The sequence below is a fragment of the Pseudophryne corroboree genome, chromosome 8, assembly GCF_028390025.1.
Source record: "Pseudophryne corroboree isolate aPseCor3 chromosome 8, aPseCor3.hap2, whole genome shotgun sequence".
Classification (NCBI taxonomy): Eukaryota; Metazoa; Chordata; class Amphibia; order Anura; family Myobatrachidae; genus Pseudophryne; species Pseudophryne corroboree.
In genome coordinates, this window is record NC_086451.1 from 481,732,164 (window position 1) to 481,744,589 (window position 12,426).

General features: G+C 49.8%; 1 protein-coding gene across 3 annotated transcripts in view; it reads left to right on the plus strand.

Annotated features, from left to right (window-relative positions):
* HDX (highly divergent homeobox) overlaps positions 1 to 12,426 on the plus strand; it is a 166,886-nt gene that overhangs the window by 114,852 nt on the left and 39,608 nt on the right. The window lies entirely within an intron of this gene.

The following is a 12,426-nucleotide window of genomic DNA, read 5'->3' on the forward strand; positions in this document are numbered from 1 at the left end:
GACAATGCACCCCCTTCCCGACAATGCACCCCCCCTTCCTGACAATGCGCCCCCCTTCCTGACAATGCGCCCCCCTTCCTGACAATGCACCCCCCTCCTGACAATGCACCCCCCTTCCTGACAGTGCACCACGCTTCCTGACAATGCACCCCCCCTTCCTGACAATGCACCCCCTCCTGACAATGCACCCCCTTCCTGACAATGCACCCCCCTTCCTGACAATGCACCCCCCTTCCTGACAATGCACCCCCCCTTCCTGACAATGCACCCCCCTTACTGACAATGCACCTCCCTCCTACAATGCACCCCCCAAATGCACCCCCCACCTGACAATGCACCCCCCACCTGACAATGCACCCCCCCTTCCTGACAATGCACCCCCCTTCCTGACAATGCACCCCCCTTCCTGACAATGCACCCCCCCTTCCTGACAATGCACCCCCCTCCTGATAGTGCACCCCCCTTCCTGACAATGCACTCCCCTCCTGACAATGCACCCCCCCTCCTGACAATGCGCCCGCCTTCCTGACAGTGCACCCCCCCTGACAATGCACCCCCCTCCTGACAATGCACTCCCCTCCCTGACAATGCACCCCCCCTTCCTGACAATGCACCCCCCTTCCTGACAATGCACCCCCCTCCTGATAGTGCACCCCCCTTCCTGACAATGCACTCCCCTCCTGACAATGCACACCCCTTCCTGACAATGCGCCCGCCTTCCTGACAGTGCACCCCCCCTGACAATGCACCCCCCTCCTGACGGTGCACCCCCCTTCCTGACAATGCACCCGCCTTCCTGACAGTGCACCCCCCCCTGACAATGCACCCCCCTCCTGACAATGCACTCCCCTCCCTGACAATGCACCCCCCTTCCTGACAATGTGCCCCCCTTCCTGACAGTGCACCCCCCTCCCTGACAGTGCACCCCCCTCCCTGACAATGCACCCTCCTTCCTGACAATACACCCCCCTCCCTGACAATGCGCCCCCCCTGACAATGCACCCCCCTTCCTGACAGTGCACCCCCCTTCCTGACAATGCACCCCCCTTCCTGACAATGCGCCCGCCTTCCTGACAGTGCACCCCCCCTGACAATGCACCCCCCTCCTGACAATGCACCCCCCTTCCTGGCAATGCACTCCCCTCCCTGACAATGCACCCCCCTTCCTGACAATGCACCCTCCTTCCTGACAATGCACCCTCCTTCCTGACAATACACCCCCCTTCCTGACAATACACCCCCCTCCCTGACAGTGCACCCCCCTTCCTGACAATGCACCCCCCTTCCTGACAATGCGCCCGCCTTCCTGACAGTGCACCCCCCCTGACAATGCACCCCCCTCCTGACAATGCACCCCCCTTCCTGACAGTGCACCCCCCTCCCTGACAGTGCACCCCCCTTCCTGACAATGCACCCCCCTCCCTGACAATGCACCCCCCTTCCTGACAATGTGCCCCCCTTCCTGACAGTGCACCCCCCTCCTTGACAATGCACCCTCCTTCCTGACAATGCACCCTCCTTCCTGACAATACACCCCCCTCCCTGACAATGCACCCCCCTTCCTGACAATGCGCCCCCCTTCCTGACAGTGCACCCCCCCCTGACAATGCACCCCCCTCCTGACAATGCACTCCCCTCCCTGACAATGCACCCCCCTTCCTGACAATGCACCCTCCTTCCTGACAATGCACCCTCCTTCCTGACAATACACCCCCCTCCCTGACAATGCACCCCCCTTCCTGACAATGCGCCCCCCTTCCTGACAATGCGCCCCCCTTCCTGACAGTGCACCCCCCTCCCTGACAGTGCAACCCCTCCCTGACAATGCACCCTCCTTCCTGACAATGCACCCTCCTTCCTGACAATAGACCCCCCTCCCTGACAATGCGCACCCCCTGACAATGTGCCCCCCTTCCTGACAATGCACCCCCCTTCCTGACAATGCACCCCCTTCCTGACAATGCGCCCGCCTTCCTGACAGTGCACCCCTCCCTGACAATGCACCCCCCTCCTGACAGTGCACCCCCCTTCCTGACAATGCGCCCGCCTTCCTGACAGTGCACCCCCCCCCTGACAATGCACCCCCCTCCCTGACAATGCACCCCCCTCCCTGACAATGCACCCCCCTTCCTGACAATGCACCCCCCCTTCCTGACAGTGCACCCCCCTCCTGATAGTGCACCCCCCTTCCTGACAATGCACTCCCCTCCTGACAATGCACCCCCCTTCCTGACAATGCGCCCGCCTTCCTGACAGTGCACCCCCCCTGACAATGCACCCCCCTCCTGACAATGCACCCCCCTTCCTGACAATGCACTCCCCTCCCTGACAATGCACCCCCCTTCAGTGCACCCCCCTCCCTGACAGTGCACCCCCCCTCCCTGACAGTGCACCCCCCTTCCTGACAATGCAGCCTCCTTCCTGACAATGCACCCTCCTTCCTGACAATACACCCCCTCCCTGACAATGCACCCCCCTTCCTGACAATGTGCCCCCCTTCCTGACAGTGCACCCCCCTCCCTGACAGTGCACCCTCCTTCCTGACAATGCACCCCCCTCCCTGACAATGCACCCTCCTTCCTGACAATGCACCCTTCTCCCTGACAGTACACCCCCCTCCCTGACAATGCACCCCCCTCCCTGACAATGCACCCCCCTTCCTGACAATGCACCCCCCTCCCTGACAATGTGCCCCCCTTCCTGACAATGCACCCCCCTCCCTGACAATGCACCCTCCTTCCTGACAATGCACCCCCCTTCCTGACAATGTGCCCTCCTTCCTGACAATACACCCCCCTCCCTGACAATGCACCCCCCTTCCTGACAATGTGCCCCCCTTCCTGACAGTGCACCCCCCTTCCTGACAATGCACCCTCCTTCCTGACAATGCACCCTCCTTCCTGACAATACACCCCCCTCCCTGACAGTGCACCCCCCTTCATGACAATGTGCCCCCCGTCCTGACAGTGCACCCCCCTCTCTGACAGTGCACCCTCCTTCCTGACAATGCACCCTCCTTCCTGACAGTGCACCCCCCTCCCTGACAATGCACCCCCCTTCCTGACAATGCACCCCCCTCCCTGACAATGCACCTCCCTTCCCGACAGTGCACCCCCCCTTCCCGACAGTGCACCCCCCTTCCTGACAATGCATCCACTCCTGACAATGCGCCCCCCTTCCTGACAATGCACCCCCCTTCCTGACAATGCACCCCCTCCTGACAATGCACCCCCCTTCCTGACAATGCACCCCCCTCCTGACAATGCATCCACTCCTGACAATGCACCCCCCTTCCTGACAATGCACCCCCCTTCCTGACAATGCGCCCCCCTTCCTGACAATGCGCCCCCCTTCCTGACAATGCGCCCCCCTTTCCGACAGTGCACCTCCCTTCCCGACAATGCGCCCCCCTTCCCGACAATGCGCCCCCCTTTCCGACAGTGCACCTCCCTTCCCGACAGTGCGCCCCCCTTCCTGACAATGCGCCCCCCTTCCTGACAATGCACCCCCTCCTGACAATGCGCCCCCCTTCCTGACAATGCGCCCCCCCTCCTGACAATGCGCCCCCCTTCCTGACAATGCGCCCCCCTTCCTGACAATGCGCCCCTTCCTGACAATGCGCCCCCCTTCCTGACAATGCGCCCCCCTTCCTGACAATGCACCCCCCTCCTGACAATGCGCCCCCCTTCCTGAAAATGCGCCCCCCCTTCCTGACAATGCACCCCCTCCTGACAATGCGCCCCCCTTCCTGACAGTGCACCCCCCTTCCTGACACTGCACCCCCCTTCCTGACAGTGCACCCCCTTCCTGACAATGCACCCCCTTCCTGACAGTGCACCCCCTTCCTGACAATGCACCCCCTTCCTGACAATGCACCCCCCTTCCTGACAATGCACCCCCTTCCTGACAATGCACCCCCCTCCTGACAATGCACCCCCCTCCTGACAATGCGCCCCCCTTCCTGAAAATGCGCCCCCCTTCCTGACAATGCACCCCCTCCTGACAATGCGCCCCCCTTCCTGACAGTGCACCCCCCTTCCTGACACTGCACCCCCCTTCCTGACAATGCGCCCTGTTGGGAAATCTGCTTAGGTCCCCTCGATATAATCGCCTCTTTGGTACCAGTTGAGAGCAAGGCTTAACGTAATATGAAACACACGAGTCAATGGTTAAGAATTACTCTGTTTATTTAAAAAATTACAGCGTACTATATAGATAAGAAACATGGGTGTATACAATATGTGCAAGCATATGATTGGATAAATAGAAGTAGCATACGACATTACATGCAGGATATTTAGTAACACACAGAAGTAACAGTTTTGATCTGGTATGTAATTGTCCTTGAAGATAAGACACACACAAGCCTTATATTATATGAACAGACAAGGGCATCTTGTAGAGAGTGCGTACGTGTCTATTCAAACACATAACAATACATATAGCATGTTTAACCCTTCAATCCCCTCTTAGAATCATATATTTAAATAACATGATTCTGTACATGGAGCTTTTTATTTCTATATTCAGTTAGGTATTGCTTATAGGCTGCAGGGGAGTTAGGAGGGATTGTAAGGACGGCTTCATACATAAGCGAGTTTTCAATACCTTTTGTGGCGAGTTTTCTGCAGCAGGGTATAATGCAAAAGAAAACAACACAAAAAATTACTATCACAATCAATGGCCCTCATTCCGAGTTGTTCGCTCGCAAGGCGAATGTAGCAGAGTTACACACGCTAAGCCGCCGCCTACTGGGAGTGAATCTTAGCTTCTTAAAATTGCGACCGACGTACGCGCAATATTGCGATTACAAACGAGTTAGCAGTTTCTGAGTAGCTTCAGACTTACTCTGCCTGTGCGATCAGTTCAGTGCTTTTCGTTCCTGGCTGACGTCATAAACACACCCAGCGTTCGCCCAGGCACTCCCACCGTTTCTCCGGCCACTCCTGCGTTTTTTCCGGAAACGGTAGCGTTTCCAGCCACACGCCCCTAAAACGCCGTCCATCCGCCCAGTAACACCCATTTCCTGTCAATCACAATGCGAACGTCGGAGCGATGAAAATGCCGTGAGTAAACTTACTTTCTTCATAGTAAAGTTACTTGGCGCAGTCGCAGTGCGAACATTGCGCATGCGCACTAAGAGAATTCTCACTGCGATGCGATGAAAAACTCCGAGCGAACAACTCGGAATGAGGGCCAATATGTAGATTCCTAGTTGAACAAGACCCTGTTTCCAATTTTCAAACCAACCAAAGTATTGGCTCCATGGGTTATCAATACCTGAATTCTTTTTTAGCTCTATGGATAAATCATCTAGTTTTTTTATGGCTAGGGTAACTTTACCATTTGGCCCTGTGTTGTCAGGGATAAAGGTACAACATCCTTCTACCTGTTTTATGTAGACACAAACTCCACCCTTTTCAGCCAGTATCATGTCTAAGGCCATACGGTTTTGGAATGTCATTTGGGAGGTGGCTTCTAATTGTTCAGCTATACCTTTGAGTGCAACTTTGGTATCATTAATGAATCTCTGTTGGTTATAGTAGATATAATTGATCCATGCAACATTTTTATTGACAGTTATTATAGGGATTAAGGATTCAAATCCTGCAGCTACTTCATCTCTAGCTTTGAATTCGTCTGGCACCCCTCTTGGGACCCCAATTGTGTCAATATAAACATGTGGATCGAAGCTACCTACTGGAGTTTCCCTTTTTCTTCTATGTGTGGGAGCAGTGTTTGAGGTAGGGGAACCTTCATTAGTTGGGAGTATGTGTAATGGCATAATTATTTTGGCTAAGGCACATTGACCTTTCCATGGGATATTTAATCTAGTTCTGAGTTTTAAATCTCCACAGATATAATAAATGTCCCCTAGGGACTTGGTTTGATTAACTAGGATGGTGTTACGTGTTTCTGAGCAGTATCCAGGAGGGAAATATTTAAAATCCTTGCCAGAGTGGCTAGTGGAGTTGTAGCAGGTGTAGTTACCTGGGTATATGGTTATTGTGTTACCAGGGTTGGGGTTTTTTGAGAGTATGGGGTATTTCTTTTTCCATGTCTCACAGGTACTATCATTAGTATCTGTGTCATTATATAAACTAAAGAAACAGCTTTCTTGGTCTAAAGGGATATTTAGAGGGACTGTTCCCAGATGGGGTCTGGATTTACCACATACATAACAATTAGTCATATTATGTTTCTTGGCATTATATCTCATCCATTCTACCCAAAGATTAATATCTGAAAACCCAGTTTCAATGGCCATAGTGTCTTCAAAAGTGGGGTTGTCTATAGCAATCATTTCCTGGAAGGTGATTATATGAGGTTTCAAGAGGTTGGGGCGTGGTTTAGGGGACTTGAGCTGGGCATACTTTTCATTGTTAAACATATCCTGCAACAAGAATTGTGTAAGGGATGGATTTATAAAAAAAGGATTCACCCAGGACATAGGTGCCTGCATCAGTAGACTGGGGATCTTTTATGCTTAAATGAATTTACTATCACATCTGTTTTGTCTATAAAGGGTAAGACGGGTAAGCAGGGACTCGCCATGTTTGTCTTTACTTGAGAAAGCCTCCTTGGGCTGATATCCATAACTATGACCAGAATTCCATCCCACTGATCCCCAATACGCACATTTATTTCCCCAATATTTGCTAGTAACACAAATATAGGCTTCAGTGGGGGTATTACGTGTTCCATACTGATCACACTTCCAGGCATAATGTTTGTTAACACAGGGAGCAATGGTACAGAAATCTATTTTGTAGGTGGCAACCTCAGTGTTTGAGGAGTTATACCAAAATGTATAGGTGCCGGATTTTTGTGTGATGTCTACTTCAGCTGTGGCTTGGTAAATGAGGACCATGAGGGCTATCGGCATAGTCCCCTGGCCATAGATAGACGTCTTCTTCTTCTTCTGCATCACCTGCTTCTCCATGTTGGAGGTCAGGGCTGTCTGCCCCGGTTAGTACCTCGCTGGAATCTCCTGGACTTGCTTCGTGATATGGGCTGGGTATCTTCTTCACTCGGGATGCGTGTATCCACGTGGGCCCCTCTTCAGTAAGTACAGCCGTTCTGGTTACTGCCACGACTTCCGTCTCTGGACCATAGGTGAAATCTCCTGGACCTTTATTCCTCGGGAGCACTTTCACAACGACTTTGTCTCCGACCTGAAAAGGATGTGTCGGTTCCTGTGGATTAAAAGGATTTTTACAAACAATTTTGTGTTCAATTTCATCTAGTTTTGTTATGAGGGACCTGACGTATTCTTCCCTTATGAGCTCTAAGTCTCCTTCCTGTACTACTAATGGTTTCTTAGCCCAGGGTGTAGGGAAGGGCCTACCCATAAGTATTTCAAAGGGTGAGTAACCTAGGGTCTTTTGTGGGGTCATTCTGATTTCTGCTAAGATAATGGGAAGGACCTGTTTCCATTTGTGGAAGGTACCTCCTGTGGCCTTCCTAAGTTTGTCTTTGAGGGTCCTATTCATCCTCTCTACGACCCCTGAACTCTGCGGGTGATATGGAATATGGAATTTCCATTCAATTTGTAAGGCCTTCACCAGGGCCTGTGTGATTTTTGCTGTAAAGGCTGCGCCTTTATCACTGTTTATCTGTAGTGGGCATCCCCATCTAGGGATGATTTCTTGGGTTAAAATCCTTGCTACAGTCTTAGCATCTTCTGATTTTGTTGGAAATGCTTCTGGCCACCGTGAAAACATATCAACTATGACCAAAGCATATTCCTGTTTGCCTTTACCTGGTATGTGTGTGAAATCAATTTGCAAATGCGTAAAGGGTGTAGTAGGGTATTCAAGATGCTGATGTTTTGCTTTATCAGGATTATTTGGGTTGTTACGTAGACAGGTAACACATCTACTGACGTAATGATCTACCAGTGTTTTAACATCAGTGATATAAAAGTCTTTGCTTAAAAGTAAGGCTGTGGTGTTCTTGCTATGATGTCCTACCCCATGGTAATGAGCAATGAACAAAGGGGCACTTGTTTGGGGTATACAAGGTTTCCCCTCTTTGCAGATTAATCCTGATTTGGGATTTTTCTGCAATACAGGATATATCCAGTCATCCAAATCCTTGTTGGAGGCTGTGGCCTGTAGCTCCGTGATAAGATATTGATCATTAATGGCAGGGGGGGTCATGACAGTCATATGGGACTGGGCAATGGGTTGTAGAGCTGCTTCTTTGGCAGTTTTGTCAGCAAGGGCATTGCCTTTGGATATGTCGTCCTTGCCACCAGTATGGGCCCTGCAGTGCAAAATTGCAATATCAGAGGGCAGTGTGATGGCATGGAGGAGGTTTGTGATAAGCTGTGCATGGGAAATGCCTTTTCCATCGGCTCCTACAAAGCCTCTTCTTGCCCAAATAACTCCATGGTCGTGGACAACGCCATGGGCATATTTGGAGTCTGTGTAAATTGTAACGGGTTTGTTTTGGTACATTTGGCAGGCTCTGGTAAGGGCTATGAGCTCTGCAGCCTGTGCCGACTGGTAAGGTATGGGCTTTGCTTCAAGAATGTCATTGGGCAGGCGCACAACGGCATAACCTGCTTGGTATGTGGAGTCATTTGGTCTGCTACAGGAGCCATCAACAAAGACATTGTCCGAACCGGGTATGGGTACAGGGGACATGTCTAATCTCGGGGAGGTCTCTGATTCTATTGATGCTGAGCAGTCATGGTTGTCAGGTATGTCATCTTGGGGACCCTTTAGTCCTAGGAGTGCATTAAGAATGGGTGCTGGGCCTGATGACGTGTTTGCATATTTGATGATGAGGGATGGGTTGCTTTGCAATAGGACTTCATACCCACTAAGGCGTTGGGCTGACATATGCTGTGTATGCAAGCCGTTAAGTATTGCTACTACATCATGTGTTGTGTGTAGAATTGTTGTGTGACCTAAGGTGAGTGTAGTTGCCATCTCAGCCACCATTGCACAAGCTGCCAGTGCTCTGAGGCAGGCAGGCATACCTTGGACCGGAACAGGCATTACTTTGGAAAAAAATGCCACGGGGCGCAGTTTGCTTCCATGAAATTGAGTCAGTACCCCCGCCATGGTTTTACAGTTGTCCCTTGCATATAAATGAAACGGTAGTACATAGTTTGGGAGGCCCAGTGCCGGACTTTTTACCAACATACATTTTAGACTTTCATATGCAGTTAACATTTCTTGTGACCATTGAATCTGTTTTGGTTTGTCATTGAGAGTGGCTTGTCTCAAAATGTTGTCATAGTAGGAACAATCAGATATCCACTGTCTGCAATAATTAATCATGCCCAGAAAGGATAGCATTTCCTTCTGAGTAGTTGGGGTGACCAGGCCCAATACAGACTGAATGCGTTGTGGACTGATTTTCCTTTCTCCCTGTGTGAGCACAAAACCCAAATAGTTAACATGCTTTTTACACCATTGCATTTTTGTTTTAGACACCTTGTGTCCACATTCACAGAGCCAGTTTAACAGTGATATACCATCCTGTCGGCAGGCCTCCTCCGTTTGACTACAGAGAAGCAGATCATCTGCATACTGTAGCAGGACAGAACCATAGGGGGGGTGCCAGGGAGCCAATGTGGCTTGGAGTACAATGCTATATACAACAGGTGAATCAATCCATCCCTGTGGTAATCTGCACCATGTTAACTGCTTGCCCTCAAAAGAAAAAGCAAAAAGTAACTGTGTCTGGGGGTCCACTGGTATGCTGAAAAATGCATTTTTTAAATCAATCACTGAGAAAAATGCAGCATCTACAGGGATGGCTGAGAGGAGTGAGTTTACATCAGGTACAATTGGTGCAATGGGAACAATTAGTTGATTGATTGCTCTGAGATCTTGTACAAATCTCACAGACCCATCTGCTTTTGCTACAGGGTTGACTGGTGTGCAGTATGGGGATACTACATGTCTAAGAATGCCTTGTTCTAAAAATTGCTGTACCATAGGTCTAAGACCTTCTATTTTTTCTTTTGACAAAGGGTATTGTTTGTGGTACACGGGTTGTGAGTCAGGTTTGAGTGTAGCTTTGTATGGTGTACATGATATTAGGCCAGTGTCATAGGGCCCCTCTGACCATACCTGGGGGTTTACAGTCTCTAACTCAGGTGGTGTGTCAAGGTTTACCCACACAGGTAAATGAGGTGATACAACATCCATGCCGCTACTTGAGGCAGAGGGACTGATTGTGATTTCGAGACGGCTGAGAAGATCCCTTCCCAGTAGGTTTATTGGGCATTCAGGTATTACAGTAAAGTTGTGTCTTCCCATATAAACGCCCTTCAAAGTTTCTATACTGATGGCGTCGGTAATATAGGCTTTTGTGGGTATCCCATTAATTCCCATTGAAGGAGCAGTCCTTTCCAGGTGACCATTGTACAGGTCCTTACACAAAACACTGGTAGTAGCACCACTGTCCACTAAAAAGGGGACGGCTTTTCCTCCCACAATTAAAGTGAGCAGCGGTGGGTCCTTCCAATGCTTTGTGATTTGGGCAAAGGCTGAGATACCCTCCTCCGGGCCCCGTCAATGGGTCTGTTCCTGCCAGTCAACTCGAAAACGGGGAAAGTCTTTAGTCTGGTCTCTGGGTTGGCTGCGGGGTGGTGCATCGTTGTGCATAGGGTCCCGGGCCTGTCGGGGTCTGCTGGGGGGATATGGACAATCCCTGGCCCAGTGGCCATCTTTCCCGCAATTGTAACATGTATTGGTCTGTCTCCTAGAAATAGGTGGAGGTCCCATAGGGCCCCTCTGGAACCTATTGTCTTGGGGTGGGCGGAAAGACCTATTTGGCTTTCCCGAGGGGTTCTGGGGTTTCTGGTAGTTATGTGAGGGTATAGAACTGACAGATTTCCTCATTTCAAAACAACCTGCTGCTTCTTTCTCATATAAATGTTTTTCAAAATCTTTAAGATCGTCAGAAGTCCAGCTGGAAACACTTTGTTTTACTGTGAGACCAGTTGAGGGCAGCAGATTGTTAACAAATGTAGAAATAAGAAGATTATGGCAATTCACTAGGCTGAGCCCTGCTTCTTCAGACCAACACTTTTTAAATCTTTTCCAGAATTCTGTTACTGATTCACTAGGTTTCTGTTTACATGCTACGGCAATTGGGAGAGATGAACGAGTTTTAAATACCACATTCATGTGATCACTAAGTTCCTTCCACATTTTGTCTATTCCATCCTGCGTATTTAAAGGATAATTAGTGGCAGTTTGATTATCTGCTGTTATGGGGGTGTTAATTGTGGGTACTTTTGTCCAATCCCACCCATTATAATGATCTATGACCCCATCTATGATGAGTCTCATGTCTTCTTGTGTGAAACTCCGTCCCTTAGAAGCCTTTTTTAAGTAAGCAATACATCCTAAAGGGGTGATCATTGGTTTAGGACAATTTTTAATTATTCTGTCTAGATCCTCAACTTCAATGGATTTTTTAAGTAACTGGTCCCCCACTGTCATAAAAGGCAGATGAGTGCCAGTGCTACTGGTTGCTGTGTTATCTTCAGAGAATTCATTACCGGACCTGGTGTGGTGTGGGCTAAGAGGGTTCTCGGTGATAACAGTGGAGTCAGCCGTTTGGCGACGGGCAGTTAACATCCTAACCGGGGTACCAAGAATGTCTATACCAGTATTTAAAATACTCCTACCCCAGGTAGTTCCTGGGGAATCTGCGGGTGGTGGGATATTATGTTCCTCAACTAACTGATTTACAGGGGCACTAGGGGTAGGTGGGGGTGGTATCTGACCTGCAGGGGGGTTCTGTATGAGAGTGTCTAAGAGGGCAGGTGAGGGATCGCCACCCCCTGCGCCTCCACCAACAGCTCCTGTGGGTCTCTGAATGTGTGAAAGGGCTACAGCCGCCAAAATGTCTGTATCATTTAAAGATGGGTATAAAGGACTATAGGGAGGTGGACAGGATGCTTTAACTGTTTTACTTATCCTCTCCTCCTCTGCCTTGTGTAATTGGGTTGTTATATTTTTTAGTTTTCTTTGTTTCTTATTAGTGGAACTGTCATACCAATGGGGCGCTATAGTAAGCCACTGTTCCCCTCCTGCTCTCATGTATGTCATGTTCCATTGTGGATCATGATCATACCATGGCCAGGCTGTTTTATCTTCTAAACATAGTCCCTTAACCATATCCATATAGAAGGGAAAATTTGTTCCATCCCGTGGGAAAGATTTGGGACTTCCTACGGCTTCTGTCCAGCCTGCCAGATTATCTACCCATGGGTTAACAAGATAAAAATTTGTAGGAGAAACACGGCCGACATAGTCTTTACATGTTTCTCTGGGGAGGGGCGGGGGATATTCAGTCTTTTTACTCTGACTTGCTCCCATCTCTTAAATAAACTTTCAAAACAAACTAACAACAGATTATACAAGTATATATATGCGATTAGATAAAAAAGTC